The 22,398-nt window shown below is 47.5% G+C and overlaps 2 non-coding genes and 1 pseudogene across 2 annotated transcripts; 2 read left to right on the top strand and 1 right to left on the bottom strand.

Moving 5' to 3' along the window:
* Positions 1-1,762: 1,762 nt before the first annotated feature.
* On the bottom strand, positions 1,763-1,872 carry LOC125993249 (U5 spliceosomal RNA). The gene has a single exon (XR_007490079.1). It is a non-coding gene; the product is annotated as a U5 spliceosomal RNA (small nuclear RNA).
* A 14,752-nt stretch (positions 1,873-16,624) lies between these two features.
* Positions 16,625-16,790, top strand: LOC125993230 (U1 spliceosomal RNA). The gene has a single exon (XR_007490073.1). It is a non-coding gene; the product is annotated as a U1 spliceosomal RNA (small nuclear RNA).
* A 2,091-nt stretch (positions 16,791-18,881) lies between these two features.
* Positions 18,882-18,966, top strand: LOC125993243 (U5 spliceosomal RNA; annotated as a pseudogene).
* Positions 18,967-22,398: the final 3,432 nt, after the last annotated feature.

The following is a 22,398-nucleotide window of genomic DNA, read 5'->3' as shown; positions in this document are numbered from 1 at the left end:
TAGTCTTTCCAATTTTGTCTGATCTCAAGTCTTAGGAATCATCGGATCTGCGTAGTTATTGGATAGTTCAACCAACATTTTAACATCGACATTCTTTCATGGTCTGCCTGGGTGTCGTGGCTGAAGTTCCTAGAGAAAAGACCCTAAACATGCAACTGCATATTGGCCATAATATAGCAATGAGGCGGCTGCAACCCCAGTTTGAATCTGGTTAATAGCAGAATAAACTTGTTGCAGTTATTTTTTATTCACCCTAAACAGTCTTACGTTGGACCATGACAAATTTACATACACACAAGCTTACAAAAAATGACAACTTCCCGTGGGGCTAGTGGCTTGTTTCTTGCTCTGAACAGACAGGCAAAACGATTCCTAGCATTTACTAATCAAGTCCTAACCAATTCCTGTGTGTATGGGGGGGCAAAGGAACCAATCAGATGGCCCGAATCCATGCATGGCGGATGATGGCAGTGATCAACACAGATATTTGAGAAGTGAAATGAAGTTTATAGGATTTGCAGACAGGGTGCAATCATTATTTAAACAAAAGTAGGCAGGTGCATACATTTGGAAACTCCAACAGAAAAATGACAGCAATATTTAGTAGATCCTCCTTTTGCAGAAATAACTGCCTCTAAACCAGTGGTTCTTAACCTGGATTTGGTCAAACTCTAGGGGTTCGGTGAGTCGGTCTCAGGGGTTCAGCAGAGCCTCCACTGCGGAGGTCCGAACACACCAGATTTATAAATTCGTGATAAAGCATATCTGAACTGGTCTCGCAAAGGCAATAGCAGAAGTCACACCGATTTGGTGGTATGTCATTTGTCGTGAATTCATGCATTGTGTTGGTTTTATTCTTTCAGCAAGGTGGTGTTCATGCACTTCTGCATGAGTTCCGCTCTATTCTGGCCCAACTCTTTCGGTGCAGCCGTTGTACATATGATGACCCTGGAAAGTTCTTGGCGAATTATCCATCTTTGCCTTTCATGTTCATCGGGTCTACCATTTTAATAGGTATCTACACTGTGTATTTGGATAGAGACTGCTGAAAGGGGAAGCATATATGCCTCGTGAACTATATTTATTACTGCGGGTGAAGAAGAGTGAACAAATAAGTCATCAGACAAGTTTGCCGATTTATTAGTGCCCAGAAGAGCAGCACTCTGTTCCGTACTGTAACCTGTTAGGTTTGATCCCAGTTCTTTATCTTTAATGCTCGATATGCTAACAGTAATTACCAAGAGGCAGCCTTCACAGTTTAACTATTTGATGTATGCCAGAATGATCGATGCACAGCTGTGGAGCCCTTTCTGCGAGATGCGAAAGAAGGTCCCTCTCCCAGCGCCAAGGTTCCTGCTCTTATACTACTCTGGGCCGCCTTTCTGCAAGGAGGCGACTCTGCCTAGCCTGTGTGATGACGTGTGACCTTGTAGTCTTAACTGAGAGCGACTTCTACATATGTGCAAAGGGTGTCATAGAGAAGAGAAAGCTAATAAAGCAAGAGAAGGGTTGCAGCGATATAACGGCATAGCTCAAGCTACCCAGCTAATCACATGTGCCAAAGAGGCCTATTCTAACAAACCGTTGCTGAGAATGGGTAGACGGGGAAGCCTGTAAGTGAGTCCGTCACTCGCATACTCCATCGCTTCTCGGCCTTTTGGCTAAAATCAAGTGTAGTCTCGGTTCTTGGGTTTGAGGGATTAAGAGAGCTGATCATAGAAGAGAGAATTTTAACCATAAAAGTGGTGCCAAAGAGGCCTATTCTAACAAACCGTTGGTGAGAATGGGTAGAGATAGACTCTTATTGTTCCTCCCCACGGAAATCTTTAGTAAAAGGCGAAAGATTTATTCCATCTGAAAAGAAAGAGAGATCTGATAATCTGGGTCAAAACGGGCCACGTCACTGCTGGTCTCACCAAATTCACAGGCGGTCTCACACTCAAATTGTAGCAACCAGTCCTTCTAATACAAACAATAGACGTTGATAGATTTACTATACTTACAAGGACTCAACCTAAATAGAAGGTTTAAACAAGTATTTTGTTTTCATTAATGTCTTTTTTACTTTAAACATCTTTGGCGCACAGGATTGTAGGTACCTGATCAAACCTTCTTTCAAACAGCGTCACCTATCGATTGGGCGTCTATTATGAGTATTGAAGGTAAAAACAGTTGTATGTCTTGGTATGTGTACTTTTGGTATGAGAGAATGGGAAATGATCCCATCTCTGTGTTTTATTTGAAAACGTGTGATTTCATAACTTTATTCAAATCGGGAAACAAAATACGATCGTAATTTCTCAAATGATTTCTCAAATTTCAGAAGTGCTCTATATCTCTCGTGTCGCAAATAATTGAGGCTTTTCTCGTTGCTGGCATGGTTTGGAGTGTAATTTACCTCCACTGTGATGGTGGCGTTCGATATTTGACATTTGAATATAAATCTGTCAATTTACTTTAGAAAGTAAATGTTGTTTTCTAGAAATCTATACTGAGATGTATGAGGAACAACAATCGGGCGTATTCTTAAAAAGACAGACCTACAGCCGACAAAAAGGTTTTGATACGTTCATATCATATGACGAGTCAGGAACGTGGTAATTCCATATTATTTTGCATTGACTAATTTGGTTAATACAGTTTAGCAAGCAAATGCACAGTTCCATAGTACAGTTAATAACATGCTCAAAAGCATTCAGTGTGTCACAGCACCGCAGACCTAAACTCCATGTACGTACGACTGCGTGTGATTTTTGTTTTAATCAGAAAGACCAGGGGAGAGCGCGAACGCAGTCCACGACTGTTGTGTTTATACGGAGTAGAGATGAACACGAATGCAACTTCTTTATTCAGCAACTTTTTATTTTCTCCCCACTCATGTCTTACATAGCAGTACAATGCCCCTGGCGCACCACAGAGCCCCCAACTGTCAACATTATTTGAGACCTCCAATAACAAACTATATAATATTATAGTTTCAACATACGATAATACCACATCTCCCTTTTTCCAGGGATCATAGGGTAGACTGCCTTTGTCTCGTCAGACCTTAGAGCAGTGGTTCTTAACCTGGGTTCGATCGAACCCTAGGCGTTAGGTGAGTCGGCTTCAGGGGTTCGGCAGAGCTGGTATGTCATTGCCCCGCCCCCGCCCCGCTAACCCCCCACCCCCCCCCCCCCCCGCCCACGGATGGCTGAACACACCTGAATATCGTGTAAATTCGTGATAACGCATATCTGAACTGTTCTTGCAAAGGCAACAGCAGAAGTCACACTGATTTGCTGGTATGTCATCCCCCCCTATATAGAGGGGTTCGGTGAATGTGCACATGAAACTGATGGGGTTCGTTTAACTCGCCCCCCAAAGAGGGGTTTGTTGAATGCACATATGGACCTGATGGGGTTCGGTACCTCCAAAAAGGTTAAGAACCACTGCCTTAGAGGATTATTCTGCCTCTTGTGTAGAAAGGTCTGTTCCTAACTTTTGCCAAGGTCTTTCAGGGCACCCTGATGGCACGAGTGCCTCTTTTGGGTTGTGTCGCTCTTGTATGCATGTCCTGCAGTTCAGTACCATTTTGTTCACTTGCTGGCTGAGTCCCGGCCACCACACAGATTGACGTGCACGTGATTTACATTCCAGGACACCTAAGTGTCCTTCGTGTAATTTGAACAGCACGTCATTCCTCATTGCGGAAGGTATTACCAGTCGTGTGTCCTTTAGCATCTTTCACTGTTAATGTGGCTCGCTCCGGCCAGTCATTTTTTAGCGCTGGTTCCTGTTTTGCATGTGCTGGCCATCCTTCCATGCACATGGTCATGACACGCGAGCAGACACTGTCGGCTTTCAACTGCTCTTTCAGGTTTTCTGTATATGATGAGCTGACAGGTAGACTCTCAGTGACACAGTCCACAAATATGTTTGTGCTCTCCATCAGCTCCTGGTCATCAGTGGACATGCGTCATTTTACAGGTTGCACGTGAAAGTGTGTCTGCTGTCCAAAGCGACTTTCCTGGTACGTGCACGATGGAGTATGAGTAGCGCATCACCCTCATCCTGAAACCCTGGATTCTCTGTGGCAAAAGATCCAGTGCTTGGGCTCCAAGCAGGATGAGAAGGGGTTTATGGTCGGTCTCCAGGCAAAACTCCTTTCCAATGAGGAAATCCCGAAACCGTTCACAGGCCCATATGAGGCCCATGTGAGGCCCAGAGCTTCCTTCTCCACCTGTGTGTATCGTTGCTCAGTTGGAGTGAGTGACCGTGATGCGTAAGACACAGGCTTCCATCCTTCCCCTCATTTCTGAAGAATTACGCCCCCCAACCCATATGATGATGCATCAGCAGATACTTTGGTGTCTCTGCCCGGGTCATACATAGCCAGCACCGGAGGAGAGGACAGAGCTTTCTTTAGGTCTTCAAATGCTGCTTTTGTCCTTTTGGGGCACGACCACCATGCCGGCACACCAATCAGTTGGCTCCTTCACCCGACTAATGACGCCCAGAGCTTCCATGCGCTGGAGCTCTCTCTTGACTTCACCCACCAGTGGTAGTGGAATCCTCCTGGTTTTTTTTACTGAATATGGCACGGCACCTGGCTTGACCTTTATGGTGTATGTTTGTTGTAGCTAACCCAGACCGCTGCGCAACTTGGGGTAACTTGCCTTGAAAGTCTCCATGTCTATGCTGTCGACTCGGATAAGCAAGCCAAGAAATGTGCTCTGGTTTTGATCAATATATCAGTGTTTTTTTTCATTTGCCGTTCTCATCCCTGATGTTTAGCTCTGCTTCAAAATGAGGCTTGTCATCTTTCTGTGGCAACTGTGATTTTTTTCTGTGGCTCATCACCTGACACCTACCCACAGTTTGCGGTGTATTTGTCTCCCTAGACTCAATATATATATTTGTGTGTGTATATATAAACAGTGATCTCCAAGAACCACCATCATGTGTTTTTTTTTTTAACAACGATTACTTCTAGAACATTCCTTGAAAATAATACGTCCTCATCAGTGAGTTGTTTTAGAACAGGCCTGTCGGCTACTCATGTGGTAGTTGGGGGCTGCCTTTTGCCGATGGGCACAACTGTAGTGAATGCAAACTTCCTGTGTTGCAGAGAAGAACCAGCGGACACACATAGTCATTGCTTTTCTTTTTGTACCTTTAATCAGAAATCTGCTATTGGCTGTAATGAAGATTTGGCACACAAAACGTACCTATATTCCTGGACTTGGACTCTGACTCGGGGACTCGGACTCGGTCGGACTCTGTCATTTTTGCCGGACTCGGACTCAGACTCGGTGCTGATTTTGACCGAGTCCACCGAGTCCGACAATAAAAAAATCACGTTCAATTTTATTTTCATCATGCTGCTCAGAATGCGAGTAGGAATACTGTCCACAGCCCTGCTTACGATCAATGCGGCCACGTTGAGTTGCACTTAGGCTAATGTTTACATTATGTACCAATGTCAAGGACGATTATGTCACCCAGCTTATATCATTGATGTGTTTCGATAGTTGTGGGGTCGTCACTAATTATTTGTGTTTAGATAAATGTCTGAGCTATAATGGTGTAATTAATGATTAAAAAATATTATCTTACATGTCCCGTGTTTCAGAATGGTTATTTAATTGGGCAAGAGTGTTTTCAAGCGTTTTGCCTCATGCCAATGGCACTCAGGGCTAAGGGTGGGCTTCAATGACCATTTTTGTAAAGCCACGCATTTAATACCATGTCAAATAATATATTAGAGTGTAGGTTATGTTCCAATGTATCCACTTCTATCGGTTAAATTGTCAACCGTACATTTATGACTATGCCTCGAGTGATCTACGTTATGAACTAGCACAACTCCGGTGGGGCAGGGAAAATGTTATCGATCCGACGTCCGATTGGAACGTCGCCTCACTTTTACGTCCGCCCTCTCAGCAAGGGATCCTATATAAGCCGAACCAGCCAGTGTGAAAGCAGTTGCGTTCGTTCTGATAGATTTTGATCTAAATTAGCCTTGACTAAAGACGAAGCAGTCACATGAATTAACGGAAAAAATTGACAGCCGGACTGGGACCCGGACTCGGACTCGGTGGTCAAGAGGCCGGACTCGGTGCAAAAATCCGACCGAGTCCACAGCTCTGGCTCAAACCTCATTGAATAAAGTACATAAGCAGACAAGTATATTCACATATTAAATAAATAAAAGAAACATTTTAAACATATAATTATACCTACACACCAAATCAATAAAGAAGACATAACTAGACATTTTTGATAAGTGGTAATGAGAAAGGTTTTTATAACTTTATGATCTGATATATATATTTCTGAGCACTTTGAAATAACAAATGTTTTTTGATATATTGCCTGAATAGCTTAATGACCCTTAAGGAACTGTTCAATGCATGCCTGATGATTTTCTAAATCACGGACACTGCCAAAGTCGTCTAAAAATGTTCAGTACTTGATTGTATCTTATGTTTTGACTAATTCTAGACACCAGTTTTCGATTACTACTGAACGTTCTGGACAGAGGGAAATATTTTGCCTAACAAAGAAAAGATATGGTTGAAAGCATGATTAAACTAAGAATATGATGACGTAAGCAAGTACATGGAGATCAAAAGAACAAACAAACAAAAACATGGTAAGTGGTGAGTACAAACTTTGCATGGTCAGGGAACATTAATAAATAGGTAGATGATGTCACAGCCAAAAGCTCACATAATTTCGTACAAAATGACAAAATTGAAAGAATGATGAATGGATGAGGTGGAACAGTATATGTGCAAGAATGTTTACAGGAAGGTCACTTGGAGATAAAACCAGCAGGTGCCAGAGGGAGACAGCCAAGCCAAAGACGATCGTCAAGGCTGAAAGACGGAAAGGACAACAACAGCCCCCACAAATCGAATCTCCCATAATCAGCACCCAACCCCACGGAACCAGCTCTCACCGAACCAGCATCCACTCCCATGGAATCAAACTCTCCTGTGAACTTGCCCCACCCCAAAGACTCATCACCCATCAAACTCGGCCCACACTGGCCGACTGAATATAAGCTGACCAAAGAACCTTGAAGGTGGCCTTTTCTGAATGGAGACTTTGCGCTCTTGAAAGGCCCAGCGCTGTATTGTACTTTCCTGAAGACAGAGCTTTCTGAACAAGAATTGTGATTGAACTCAACCAACCTGTGTAAGTCTAATTTCTGCTTCAGTGTCTTAGCATTTTCCTAAATCTGAAGAAATCAAACGAGCACACAGTGAGTAAATTGGATAACTGGTGATTGGCAATGACTTTTGCCGTGAGGCGCAGATAGTGCGCTCCCTAAATTGTGGACAAAATCCAACAGGTGCATGAACTCAATCTGTTCTTCAACAGATTTGATTCCGCCTCCCCCCCACCCCTTCACCTCGCTCCGCATCTTTTTCTACCACCTTCGACACTCCAGCCCCCCCGCCAGCTCACCAACCCCCTCCCCCGGAGTCACTCTTCTGTCTCCTGTCTCCACTCCATCACCCCGGTCTTCCGACATCCCCCTCTTCTTTACAGATCTTCAGGTTCACTTCAGAAAGATCAAAGCAGGGAAGACCCCGGGCCCAGACGGCATCTGGCCGAGACTGCTCAGGGATTGTGCGGACCAGCTGAGTGGTGTGGTCAGGTACCTGTTCAACCTAAGCCTGAGCCTGAACAAGGTCCCAGTACTGTGGAAGACCTCCTGCGTGGTCCCTGTACCAAAGGTGCCATGCCCCAAGGAGCCTAACCACTTCAGGCCTATTGCCTTGACTTCCCACCTGATGAAGACTATGAAGAGGATCATCCTGGGTCACCTGCGTTCACTAGTGGGAGCGCAGCTGGACCCCCTGCAGTTTGCTTACCTGCCTGGTGTTGGGGTGGACAATGCATTGATTTATTTACTGCACAGAACACTGCTTCACCTGGAGGACAACAGGAGCACTGGGAAGATCATGTTCTTTGTTTTCTTCAGCGCTTTTAACACCATCCAGCCGTCACTGCTTAGGGTGAAGATGGAGAAGGCGGGTGTGGACCAGTGCCTGACTGCATGGACAACGGACTTCCTCACCGACCGGCCGCAGTTTGTGAGGTTACATCGCAGTGAGTCCGACGTGGTGCACTGCAGCACTGGTGTCCCCCAGGGTAGGGTGCTCCTTTCCTTTTCACCCTGTTCACGTCAGACTTTACCCACGACACCGCACACTGCCAAATCCAGAAGTTCTCCGACGACATGGCCATTGTTTGAAATGTCGCAGAGGGGAACGATCTGGAATATAGGTTGGTCATCAAGGACTTTGTCAGCTGGTGTGAGCTCAACCAGCATCAGGTGAACAACACCAGCAAGACGAAGGGGTTGATTGTGAGCTTCGGGAGGACAGCACCCATCTTCACTCCAATGAACATCCAGGGATCGGACAGTGAGGTAGTGGAGAACTACAAATTCCTGGGTGTTCGCCTTAACAACAAACTGGACTGGACTGGACTGATCACACCCATATCCTGTACAAAAAGGGCCAGAGTCGCCTCCATCTGCTGAGGAGACTGAGGTCCTTCGGTGTGTGCAGGGCTCTCCTCCGGACCTGCTATGACTCTATGGTGGCCTCGGCCATCATCTACGCTGTGGTCTGCTGGGGTGGGGGCAGTAGTGACCGGGACAGGGGGGGACTGAATAAGATGCTCAGAAGAGCGAGCTCTGTTCTGGGCTGTCCCCTGGACTCCATTGAGGTTGTGGGTGAGAGGAGGACGTTGATTAAGCTTAAATCCATCATGGACAACACCTCTCACCACCTCCATGAGAGTGTGCGGTTCCTGAGCAGCTCCTTTAGCGGCAGACTTTTGCACCCTCGGTGTAGGAAGGAACGGTTCCTCAGGTCCTTCATTCCCTCTGCTGTCAGACTTTACAACATGCATGCCGCCTGATAAAATGAATGTGTTTCGTCTCTACTAGCAGCACTTGTGTTTATCCTTGTCTGTTATTTACCCTTTTTTGTAATTCTGGCACTTGTTTTATTCTTGCACTCGTATTATTATTGCACTGATATGCGCTGCTGTGACAAGTGAATTTCCCTGCTGTGGGATGAATAAAGTTCAATCAATCAGTCAAGAGTTGGTTCAGACTGAAGTCAAGTTTTTGATTTCAAAGCATGACACGTTAAATTGACTATGAAAGGGATCGTCTGATCCGAAGTCAGGTGCCTTATCCATTAGGCCACATCGCCATGTGAAATACTCCATGTTTTCAGTGTGGCCTTGATAAGACTGTTTAACGGTTCCCAACAAGCAAGGATGCCCAATGTGGGAACCGAACCCACGGCCCTGAGTTTAAGAGTCGCATGTTCTCCCCACTGAGCTAACCAGGCTTTTCGACCTTGGAATTGTTTCATTTTTTCATTTTTTTTGAATGGGTTAGGGGAAATAGAGAAATGTTTTAAGTGTGGCCTCTGAAACACATCTATTGATAAGACTAAAGAATCAAAGGTTCCCGACAAGTGTGGGCTGCCCAATATGGGGATAGAACCCACAACCCTGAGATTAAGACTTGCATGCTCTACCACCTGAGCTAACCAGGCTTCTCCTATTAAGAACTGTTTCATTCTTTCACTTTTTTTAATGGGTTTGGTTCACGAAAACCAGAAGCCACGTTTTAAATCTGGCCTCTGAAACACATTCGTTGATAAGACTAAACATTTAAAGGTTCCCAACAAGTGGCAGCTGTCCAATGTTGTCTCTAGTTGGAAACCCCAGCCCGAGTTGGAAACCCTAATTGGAAACCCTTGCCCCAGTTGGAATTCCTAGTTTGAAACCCTACCCGGAGTTGGAACCCTAGTTGGAAACCCTAGCCCTAGTTGGAAATGCTGGCTCTAGTGTGCAATAGAGAAAGCATTTTTTCTTTTGGTTTTTGTCACTTTGTTGCACTGAAAATGGAGATTGGGGGGGAGTCAGCACAACAAAAAAGAAATCAGAAACCAAAACCTTTCTGACAGTATAGAAAAGAATAATAAATAATACATAGAATAAGGTTTACTGTCTGTGAAGTTGAGTTTAATTGAAATGGCCAGTGGTTGAATCAATTTTACAGTAAAATAGCTCTGTAAAACCAACTATTCATGGCCTCGGTAGCGCAGGCGGTAGCGCGTCAGTCTAGTAAACTGAAAGTCGTGAGTTCAACCCTCACACGGGGCTATGTCTTATTTAGTCCTAACCCTAACTCGAGCCCTTGTTGGAAACCCTAGCCCCAGTTGGAAACCCAACTTTGAGAATGGTCAGACAGAAGTACCTTTTTCTTTTGATGAAGTTCAGTTTGATGGAAATGGCCGGTGGTTGAATCAATTTTACAGTAAAATAGAATTTTAAGACAGGTGCCACAAATTCTCGTTGGCGCAGGCGGTAGCGCGTCAGTGTCGTAATCTGAAAGTCGAGAGTTTGATCCTCACACGGTGCATGATTTATATATATTCCAACCCTAAATCTAGCCCTACCTGTAAACCCTAGTCCTAGTTGGAAATCCTAGCCCTAGCCTAGTTAAGTTTGATCAAAATGGGCGGTGGTTGAATCAATTTTACAGTAAAAAACAATTGCACAAATTGCAAATGCATAGCCTCGTTTGCGGAAGTGGTAGTGTGTCAGTCTCATAATCTGGAGGTCGTAAATTCGACCCTCACACAGGGCACACTTTTATATAGTCCTAACTCTAGCCCGAATTGGAAACCCTCATCCTCGTTGGAAGCCCCAGTTGGAAACCCTGGCCACAATTTGAAACCTTAGTTGGCTTCCCTAACCCGAGTTGGAAACCCTAGTTTCAGAATGCTCAGACTAAAAGTCACTTTATCTTTCTGTGAAGTTCAGTTTGATTGAAATGGCCGGTGGTTGGATCAATTTTACAGTAAAAAAGAATTGTAAAACTGTAAATGCACAGCCTCATTAATGCAGGTGCTAGCATGCCAGTCTCACAATCTAAAGGTCAAGAGTTCGGTCCTCAGGTGGGGCAGACCTTTTATATACCTAGTCCAAACTAGCCCTAACCCTAACTCTAGCCCTAGTTGGAAACCCTAGTCCTAGTTGGAAACCTTAGTTGAAAACCCTATTTTCAGTAGGGAGCAGGTTGCTCAGACTAAAATAACTTTTTCTTCTTTTAAGGGGTAGGGCAGCAAAGTAAGCAGGGATTGTGAATATCAGCAAGCACAGGTTGCTCAACTGGAGTCAAGAGAAACAAATTAAAAATTGTACATCAGATGAAAAATGTGCCTCTTTCTTTTGGCTTTTGTCACTGACATTTGGGGTCACCACAACAAAGATCAAAACAGCACAAAAACAGTTTACCTATATTTTGTCACGTCTCGCCCCCAACTGCTCCACTATGTGTCTGTCTTGGTTTCTGTCTGTGTGCTCGCCCCTCCCCTCCTGTGTGCCCATGATCAGTGTGATTGTTCCCACCTGCCTCTCGTTACCTGTCGTGTATAAAAGTCCTGTCTGCCCCTCTCTCCCTGTCGGATCATTGGTTTTGGTTTTGGTTGCTGTCGTTCGGTGTTGGCGTGCTGTCTTGGTGCCGTCGTGTCCTGCTGTCTTCTTGTTTCACGTCCCGGTCAGTCAAGTTATTGTTTAGGTCATGTCAGTTTACCGAGTCTGTATTTTGAGTTGCTTCGGTGGACCCTGGTCCGGGCTGCACTTGGTCGTCCTGCTCCATGCTCCACACCCGACCGTGACAGAATGATCCGACCATCACAGCGGCCAGCGCTTGGACCACCCTTCACCACCAGCTCCCGCTGCGACGCCCGATCCACATCCGAGCATGTTCCAGCGCCATGGGCTTGCAGCCGCCATCGGATCTTGCTCCAGCGACGCCGGGCTCACGGCCGCCATCGGAATTCCCCCCCGGCGCCATCAGCTCTGCGACCGTTGTCGGACTTCGCTGCCGCGACGCCGGACCCGCGGCCGCTATCGGAGTGCCCCCCCGGCGTCATCAGACTCACGGCCGCCATCGGGCTCCACCCCAGCGTCGCAGGACCCGCGAACGTCGCCAGACATCCAAGCCAGCTGCGTCGGACCCGCGATCGTCCCTGGCTCCGCTCCCTCTGCTGCGGCGCGTGATGGCTCTTGCCGCCGCGCACAGCCCCGCCTTCCGAATGTCGCCGATCACTGTACGGACTTTGTGAGTGGCCGCCGATCGCGGTACAGACTTCCCAAGGCGCCGCCCCAGTGCGGTTGTGTTTCCCCGAGTTTCCGCGGAGTGCGGTTCTGTTTCCCCAAGTCGCCGCCCGTGTGCTGTTGTGTTCCCCAAGTCGCCGCCCGAGCGCGGTTCTGTTCCCGAAGTCACCGCCAGAGTGCGGCTCTGTCCCCTAGGTCACCGCCAGAGTGCGGCTCTGTCCCCTAGGTCACCGCCAGAGTGCGGATCTGTCCCCGCAGTCACCGCCCGAGTGCGGATCTGTCCCCGCAGTCACCGCCCGAGTGCGGTTCTGTCCCCGCAGTCGCCGCCAGAGTGCGGATCTGTCCCCGCAGTCGCCGCCAGAGTGCGGATCTGTCCCCGCAGTCGCCGCCAGAGTGCGGATCTGTCCCCGCAGTCGCCGCCAGAGTGCGGATCTGTCCCCGCAGTCGCCGCCAGAGTGCGGATCTGTCCCCGCAGTCGCCGCCAGAGTGCGGATCTGTCCCCGCAGTCGCCGCCAGAGTGTGGATCTGTCCCCGCAGTTGCCGCCAGAGTGCGGATCTGTCCCCCGAAGTCGCCGCCAGAGTGCGGTTCGGTTCCCCCAAGTCACCGCCCGAGTGCGGTTCGGTTCCCCAAGTCGCCGCCCGAGTGCGGTGCGGTTCGGTTCCCCAAGTCGCCGCCCGAGTGCGGTGCGGTTCGGTTCCCCAAGTCGCCGCCCGAGTGCGGTGCGGTTCGGTTCCCCAAGTCGCCGCCCGAGTGGGGCGCGGTTCGGTTCCCCAAGTCGCCGCCCGAGTGCGGCGCGGTTCGGTTCCCCAAGTCGCCGCCCGAGTGCGGCGCGGTTCGGTTCCCCAAGTCGCCGCCCGAGTGCGGCGCGGTTCGGTTCCCCTAGTTTTTTTTTTTTTGGGACGTCGGGAGACGTCCCTTGTTGGGGGGGTTCTGTCACGTCTCGCCCCCAACTGCTCCACTATGTGTCTGTCTTGGTTTCTGTCTGTGTGCTCGCCCCTCCCCTCCTGTGTGCCCATGATCAGTGTGATTGTTCCCACCTGCCTCTCGTTACCTGTCGTGTATAAAAGTCCTGTCTGCCCCTCTCTCCCTGTCGGATCATTGGTTTTGGTTTTGGTTGCTGTCGTTCGGTGTTGGCGTGCTGTCTTGGTGCCGTCGTGTCCTGCTGTCTTCTTGTTTCACGTCCTGGTCAGTCAAGTTATTGTTTAGGTCATGTCAGTTTACCGAGTCTGTATTTTGAGTTGCTTCGGTGGACCCTGGTCCGGGCTGCACTTGGTCGTCCTGCTCCATGCTCCACACCCGACCGTGACATATTTTCCTCTTTCAATTTGATGATACACTAGACATGAATACCTGTTTAGATTTGAAATCTTATCCATTAGGCCAGATAGCCATACAGGAAATTCTGACAAGTGATAGCAGTGCAATGATTTTTGAGCATATACAGTAAATCTACAGCCTAGATTCAAGTGGAGTTAACTGACTGGATCAGAAGATTAAGGGGTTCAAGTCCCTTCGTTGTCAATTTAATGAATGTCAAGAGGAAAGTAGCCTAGTGGATAATGTGTCTAACATTAAATAATAGTTTTTATTTTGTTTCTGCATTACCCAATACATCTCCTTCACATTGTGACACATTCTCCCATTATCTGTCTGTGTTAGGTAGAGAAAAAGATTTTAAAGGAAAGGTACCGTAATTTCTGGATTATAAGCCGCGACTTTTTCCAAAATTTTGAACCCTGCGGCTTATAGTCAGGTGCGGCTTATATAAGATTTTTTTCGTGATTTTTGTGATGACTTGATCACTTTTATGCACTCGTAAAAACGCTGTGGACCACTGTTGTGCGGTATCTTGAAAAAAAAAAAAACAATAACAAAAATACTATTTTGAAACACTACTATGGCTGCTGCTTATTCTGGCTGTGTTGCTTGTGACTATTATGAGCTTTAGTAGGAATGCACGCTAGGTGACCTGCGTCAAAGGGCTCCAAACCCTTTCTCTTAGAGATTACACAAAGCAGTGGCGCTGTTTGGACCATCTGCATTGTATTAAAACCCAATCAATTAGCATTTAAATTCAATTCTTCTGACATTTTGCTCACCAAAAACAAGTTGTAATGAATGTGAACTTTTAATGCATTTTATTCAGAAGGTTACTTTGAACCCTGAGGCTTAAATGGCGGCGAGGCGTATTTATGGATTTTTACGGCTTTCTGTGTACTGTCTTTCTTTGTAAAAAAACTCATGTGCACGTGCGGCTTATAGTCCGGTGCGGCTTATGTAAGAAAAAAACTAAAATATCCCTGAATTTTAGCTGGTGCGGCTTATAGTCCGGTGCGGCTTATAGTCCAGAAATTACGGTAAGTATTGTTGTGTTGTGTTTTGTTGTATTGTGTGTTGTCATTACCGTATTTTCTGGACTATAAGTCACGTTTCTTTTCATAGTTTGGGTGGGGGGGCGACTTATACTGAGGAGCAACTTATACGTGATTTTTTGTCACAAATTTTCAAAATAAAAAAAAAAACGAAAAATGGATAAACGAACCGTGATGTAGCAAGGGATTACTGTAGTTTGAACTGCAAGTGACATCAGCGGCGCGGCGGTTGTTTACTTAAAGGACAAAGGATTCGATCACGGGATGACGAAGATGACGAAGGGCCCCATGTACTACCGGCATCTTTAGTGGCTTTGCTTGTAAGTGACACAGAGGACGGAGAGTTTTTTTTTCCCAATGATCATCACACACACATCTGGGTGTGGTGAGATTTGTCCTCTGCATTCAACCCATCCCCGTGTGATTTTGATCCATCCCCTGGGGGAGAGGGGAGCAGTGAGCAGCAGCGGTGCCGCGCTCGGGAATCATTTGGTGATCTAACACCCAATTCCACCCCTTAATGTTGAGTGCCAAGCAGGGAGGCAATTGGTCCCATTTTTATAGGTATGACCCGGCCGGGGTTTGAACCCACAACCTTCCAGTCTCAGGGCGGACACTCTACCACTAGTTTGAAGGATTTAATGATTTGGAGTGACACAGAAGGTTTGAAAAACTATTATATGTTTCACGCACACCCGGTCCTATTCTATGGAGCTCTCTTCGACCTCTGTGGCTGGAAGTGCCACCTCCAGGGATGGAAGTCCACGCTGCCACACGCCTGGAAGTCGATGCCGGTGCTTGGGGCTGTGTGGCGGTGAACTGTTTATGTTATTGTTATTTGATATATTTGTCATTTTCAAAACTTGTTCAGGAAAAAAAATATTATTCAGTGGTAATGTTGGACGTTTTCAATAAATACAAATTCATACAGTTTTAGGGTTCTCAGGTTAAAAAAGGCAATGCATGCACGGGGGCCCCCAGGGCTGCGTGCTTAGTCCATTGCTCTTCACCCTGCTGACGCATGACTGCACTGCGACCTACAGCGACAACCGCATAGTGAAGTTTGCTGACGACACGACTCTGGTGGGTCTCATCACGAAGGGCGACGAGACTCGGTACAGGTCGGAAGTTGACCTTCTGACCATGTGGTGCAGGGACAACAACCTCCTGCTGAACGTCAATAAGACCAAGGAAATCGTTGTTGACTTCCGGAAGGGTCACACAACACACCTGCCGCTGATCATCGACGGTGCTGTGGTGGAGTGGGTGAGCTGCACCAAGTTCCTGGGGGTGCACATCAGTGAGGACCTCTCCTGGTCCGCAAACACCTCGTCACTGGCAAAGAAAGCGCAGCGCCGCCTGTACTTCCTGCGGAAGCTCAGGCGTGCATGTGCTCCTCAGGCAGTCCTGTCTACATTCTACCGTGGCACCATTGAGAGCGTCCTCACCAGTTGCATCGCTGTCTGGGGTGGTAACTGCACTGAACAGAACTTGAAGGCCCTGCAGCGCATAGTGAATACGGCTGGTAAGATTATTGGTGCTTCGCTCCCCTCCCTGAAGGACATTTACACCTCCCATCTCGCCCGCAAGGCAACCTCGATTGCCAGAGATGTGAGTCACCCGGCTCACTCTTTGTTTGACCTTCTGCCCTCTGGGAAGAGGTATAGGAGCCTGCGCTCCCGCACCACCAGACTCGCCAACAGCTTCTTTCTCCAGGCTGTTAGGGCCCTGAACTCGCTACCCCCTTCTGCGTAGCGTGCGGCACTGTTGCGCTATTTTCTGGAATGTCTGCTGTACGCACACTTGCTCCTTTTTTTGCTCCTCTTATTTATTTATTTGTTGTTTTATTTATTCATTATTTATTCAGCACGCTTTTGTTATACTTGTTTACTTGTTTGTCTGTTGTGGGCCATGTCTTGTCACCATGGGATAGGGGGGAACGAAATTTCGGTTTCTTTGTATGTCTTCGGCATGTGGACAAATTGACAATAAAGCTGACTTTGACTTTGACTTTGACTTAAACAGTTCTACGAATCCTGTTTCACCCACTGAGTGTGTATGTGTGCCACACGTTTTTAGCAATTAAGCCCGTGACTGAAAATGGCGTGTGCGGTAAAGACGTCGGCCCATGATCAAGAAGGTGGTTCACCCCATGTGAGGCTCAGCCATTGCACTACGGTTGTGCTGACCTCTGCAAATTCCCCTACTGTGTGAATCTTGACTGCATTATTTCTGGTAGTGGGGGACTGTGTTCGCGCTCTCCTCTGGTCTTTCTGATGAAAACAAAAATTAAGCGCAGTAGTATGCACATGGAGTTTAAGTCTGCGATGCTGTGACACACTGAACGCTTTTGATTATGTAATTAACTGTACTCTGGAACTGTGTATTAGGGTTCTCCAGATTATTCTTATCGTATGATTATGTTGGAATGCAGCCTGTAATAAATAACCTAGCTAGATTAGTTTTATGCTTATGTTGGAATGCAACCTGTGATAAATCACCTAGCGTGTCCCATCCTACACAAAGTCGTAAAACACCCCTTGCTATGTTTTGACTAGAGGTCAAGGGCTTTCTCTATTCAGTCCACTCTTACCCCCACCCTGTTTCTCTTAATAAAAATGCTCTTGCAGGAGGCGAGAGTCAGACCTCCATTCGAACATCGCTGTACGCACAGCGACGAATGGACTCTCCACCTGCAGGTGTCTAAAGGGACTTACTCGTCTCCCGTGTGGTTCTTGCAAAACAAGTTGGACTGAGCGAATCTCTAACACTGTGCATTTGCTCGTTAAACTGTATTCACCAAATTAGCAAATGCAAAATTCAAAGTCAAAGTCAAAGTCTCCTTTATTGTCAATTCCTCCGCATGTCAAGACACACAAAGAGATCGAAATTACGTTTCTCACTATCCCAGGGTGACAAGACAGAGTTCACAACGCACATACAAGTAAACAACACAGGAAAAATAACATAAGAAGTCAACATCAATGAACAATAAGCGTGATAGCACGCTAGCCGCTCCCGATGCACAGCAGAGTCCGGTAAGATGACAGTCAACCAGGCCACTGTGAACACGAGCACACAGCAGGCACGCACTGTCCGGTTCGTGGATCCTATCAGGCGAACGCAACCCATCTTGTCGTCCCGCGAACGAACGTACGCCAGGAGAATGGAAGGCACGGATGGGCGAGCTGGGTTGGCCGCAAGCCTGGCCCGACGTCTCCGCACTGGCCCCTCTTCCGCTGCCTCGCAGACCCGCTGCCGACGCATCCCAACAATGCTCCAGGACGGAGCAGTCCGAGCTCAGGACGCAGTCCAACCGGGGGAGGAAGAGCAGGCCAGTCCGGCATCGCTCCATGACGAAGCAGTCCGAGCGCTAACACCAGCAGCAAATCTCTCCGCACCAAAGTCCAGAACGCCATAAAACCCACGTCCGCCGATGTTGAGCAGAACATGCCCGCCGCACTAGTAGCACGACGTATCACACGAGACGAATACACACAAAACTGCCAGACAAACACTCAGTAAACACTCACAAAACACCGAACGGGACAGAGAGTGGCCGCTGCGTGTGCACGCGCCGCCATCTTGAACGGTAGTCTCTTTTCATTTCAATATGTAATTACCACGTTCCTGACTCGTCATATGATATGAACGTATCAAAACCTTTTTGTCGGCTGTAGGTCTGTCTTTTTAAGAATGCGCCCGATTGTTGTTCCTCATACATCACAAGTATGGATTTCTAGAAAACAACTTTTACTTTCTAAAGTAAAATGACAGAAATATTTTCTAATGTCAAATATCAAACGCCACCAACGCAGTGGAGGTGAATTACACTCCAAACCATGCCAGCAACGTCAAAAGCCTCAATTATTTGCGACACAAGGGAGACATAGAGCATTTCCGAAGTTTGAAAAATCATTTGAGAAATTACGATCGTATTTTGTTTCCCGATTTGTGTTGAATAAAGTTATGAAATTACAAATTTTCAAATAAAACACAGGGATGGGATCATTTCCCGTTCTCTCAGACCAAAAGTACACGTACCAAGACATACAACTGTTTTTACCATCAATAATCAAAATAGACGCCCAATATAATTGAAAGAACGAGCGCCATCAGTGTTCGATCAGATACCTACAATCCTGTGCGCCAACAATGTTTAAAGTAAGTGAGACATTAATGAACACAAAATACTCGTTTAAACATTCTATTTTGCTTGAGTCCTTGTAAGTATAGTAAATCCATCAACTTCTATTGTTTGTATTAGAAGGAATGGTTGCTGCAATTTGAGTGTGAGACCGCCTGTGAATTTAGTGAGACCAGCAGTGGGGTGGCCCGTTTTGACTCAGATTTTCAGATCACTCGTTTCTCTTCAGATCGAATAAATCTTTCGCCTTTTACTAAAGATTTCTGTGGAGAGGAACAATAAAGAGTATACCATTTCCGTGGAGAGGAACAATAAGAGTATATCTCAATTTGTTGATGCTCTGCGAAAGAATATCAATATTGCAACGGATAGCCGCCTATATCATACTCCGTGCAACAATCATACGTTCACATAATTTATACCGCCACGTGTGAACATGTTCACATAAACAGAGAAATTATGCCGAGTGCAGACAGACAATCACGTTTAAAACCTCGTTTATCATCCATCCATTTATCCATCCTATTCCGCTTATCCGGGTTGGGTCGAGGGGGAGACAGCTTTAGGAGGGACTCCCAGGCTTCCCTCTCCCCAGCCACTTCATCCAACTCAACCCGGGGAATCCCAAGGCGTTCCCAGGCCAGCCGAGAGACATAGTCTTTCCAGCACGTCCTGGATCGCCCGCGAGGTCTCCTACCGGTGGGACATGTCCAGAACACTTCCAAAGGGAGGCGTCCAGGAGGCATCCTGATGAGATGCCTGAGCCACCTCATCTGGCTCCTCTCACCGTAGAAGAGCAGCGGCTCTACTCCGAGTCCCTCCCGGATGACCAAGCTTCTCAAGGGAGAGCCCGGACACCCTGCAGAGGAAACTCATTTCGGCCGCTTGTATTCTGGATCTCGTTCTTTCGGTCACGACCCAAAGCTCGTGACCATAGTTGAGGGTAGGAGCGTAGATCGACCGGTAAATTGAGAGCTTTGCCTTTTGTCTCAGCTCTCTCTTCACCACGACGGATTAGTACAGAGTTCGCATTACTGCCGACGCTGCACCAAACCGCCTGTCGATCTCGCGCTCCATCCTGCTCTCACTCGTGAACAAGACCCAAAGATACTTGAACTCCTCCACTTGGGGCAGGATCTCATCCCCGATCCGGAGAGGGCATCCCACCCTTTTCCGACCGAGGACCATGGCCTCGGATTTGGAGGTGCTGACCCTCATCCCGACCACTTCACACTCGGCTGCGATCCACCCCAGTGAGAGCTGGAGATCACGGCTTGAAGAAGCCAACAGCACCACGTCATCTGCAAAAAGCAGAGACGCAATGCTGAGGTCCCAGAACTGGACCCCCTCAACGCCTTGGCTGCGTGTAGAAATTCTGTCCATAACCATTATGAACAGAATCGGTGACAAAGGGCAGCCTTGGCAGAGTCCAGCCCTCACTGGGAAAGAATCTGACTTACTGCCAGAAATGCGGACCAAACTCTGGTATTGGTGATACAGGGACCAAACCGCCCTTATCAGTTGGCTCAGCACCCCGTACTCCCGAAGCACCCTCCACAAAACTTCCCGAAGGACACGATTGAACCCCTTCTCCAAGTCCACAAAACACATGTGGACAGGTTGGGCGAACTCCCATGCCCCCTCGAGGATCCTGCCCAGGGTGTAGAGCTGGTCCACTGTTCCATGGCCAGGACAAAAGCCACACTGCTCCTCCTTAATCCGAGGTTCGACCTCCCGACAGACCATCATCTCCAGCACCCCTGAATAGACCTTACCAGGGAGGCTGAGGAGTGTGATTCCCCTATAGTTGGAACACAACCTCCGGTCTCCCGTCTTAAAGAGGGGAACCACCACCCCAGTCTGCCAATCCAGAGGCACCGTCCCCGATGTCCACGCAATGCTGTAGAGGCGTGTCAGCCATGATAGTCCCACAACATCCAGAGCCTTTAAAAACTCTGGGCGGATCTCATCCACCCCCGGGGCCATGCCCCAGAGGACTTTTTTGATTACCTCAGTGAGTTCGACCCCAGAGATTGGAGAGTCCACCTCAGAGTCTCCAGGCCCTGTTTCCACAATGGAAGGCGTGTCGGTGGAATTGAGGAGGTCTTCAAAGTACTCTCCCCACCGACTCACGACGTCCCGTGTCGAGGTCAGCAGCACGTCATCTCCAGTGTAAACAGTGTTGACGGTGCACTGGTTCCCCCTCCTGAGACGCCGGATGGTGGACCAGAATTTCCTCGAAGCCATCCGGAAGTCATTCTCCATGGCCTCGCCAAACTCCTCCCACGCCCAGCTCGGGCTCCTTTTCAGTCAGAGAGGCGATATTCCATGTCCCAAGAGTCAGCTTCTGCAGCCAGGGATCGGTCCGCCAAGGTCCCTGCCTTTTTCCGCCGCCCATTTTGCACTGCACCCGACCCCTTTGGCCCCTCCGGCAGGTGGTGAGCCCATGGGAAGGGGGACCCATGTTTCCTTTTCGGGCTGTGCCCAGCCGGGCCCCGTGGGCGAAGGCCTGGCCACCAGACGCTCGCCTTCGAGCCCCACCTCCACGCCTGGCTCCAGATGTGGGGCCCGGTGACCCGCGTCCGGGCGAGGGAAAACAAAATCCATTTATGTTTTTCTTCATAAGGGGCTTGTGAGAGCCGTGCTTTGTCTGGCCCTTCACCTAGGATCCGTTTGCCATGGATGACCCTACCAGGGGCATGAAGCCCCAGACAAGATGGCTGCTAGGATCATTGGGGCGTGCAAACCCCTCCTCCACGGTAAAGTGATGACTAACGAAGGGGCTTCGTTTATCAATGCAGTTTAACTTCTGGTGGGACCCATTTGAATTGGCACATGCCAGTCTATTGTAATTTGGCAAAAAATATTGTTTTTAAATAAAAAACAATAACCAACCCTGTCAATTGCACAAGCACTCCTCTTTACTGTTCACAAGCACAATCACAAGTACAAGTCGTCTTCATCCATAAGCACATGAGTCTTTCCTTGTTAAAACACAGCAGCCCTACAAAAAATGTTCCATCAACTTTTAGTGTCTTAATAGACAATGATGGTATTTATTTAAATATTGAAACAAAATATCTACCTCCTTCAATGTTACACGTGAATGCACATACAGAGAGAAGTTTTATTCATTTTGATAAGGCTACATGAAGCAAAATATAAAGGTGAATACACACTGTTTTCGTGCACCATTTTAGCCCAATTCCATCATTTCCTTGTCTGTCTGTGCCTCCTTACCAGCAAATTTCTGGAAGTCCACATGGCGTCTTTGATGGCAGCAAAAGTGAGCCACTGCAAAGTCTTCTTGCTTGATTTTCAACGGGCTCACCCCATAGAGTACAAGGTTCAAGATTCAAGATTCAAGAGTTTTTTATTCGCCATGTTTGAGCGTGCCAAACAAGGAATTTGACTTCGGTAAATCACAGCCTCTGTTCAACATTTAGGTGACTAACAACAACATGTGAAAAATGAAAGATATTCTCAAACATCCCCTGATCTTAAACTGATCTTAAACTCCCAAGAGGGCAAGGAAAAACTCATAACTCCAGCTAGGGGAAATGAGAAACCTTGAGAAGAGACCACAGATGGGAGGGTCCCTCTTCGAGGATGACCAGGCTGCAATGGATGCAGAGAGGACACATAGTACAAACAGTGTAAACAAAAAAGGTGTGGAAAGCGGGATGTTATTGCACAGTAATGACTCTGAGACTCTAAGAGTGGTGTGA

This window comes from Syngnathus scovelli, unplaced genomic scaffold (assembly GCF_024217435.2).
Source record: "Syngnathus scovelli strain Florida unplaced genomic scaffold, RoL_Ssco_1.2 HiC_scaffold_27, whole genome shotgun sequence".
NCBI classification, from domain to species: domain Eukaryota; kingdom Metazoa; phylum Chordata; class Actinopteri; order Syngnathiformes; family Syngnathidae; genus Syngnathus; species Syngnathus scovelli.
Note: the sequence above shows the minus strand (reverse complement) of the source record. Positions and strands in the feature narration are given on the sequence as shown.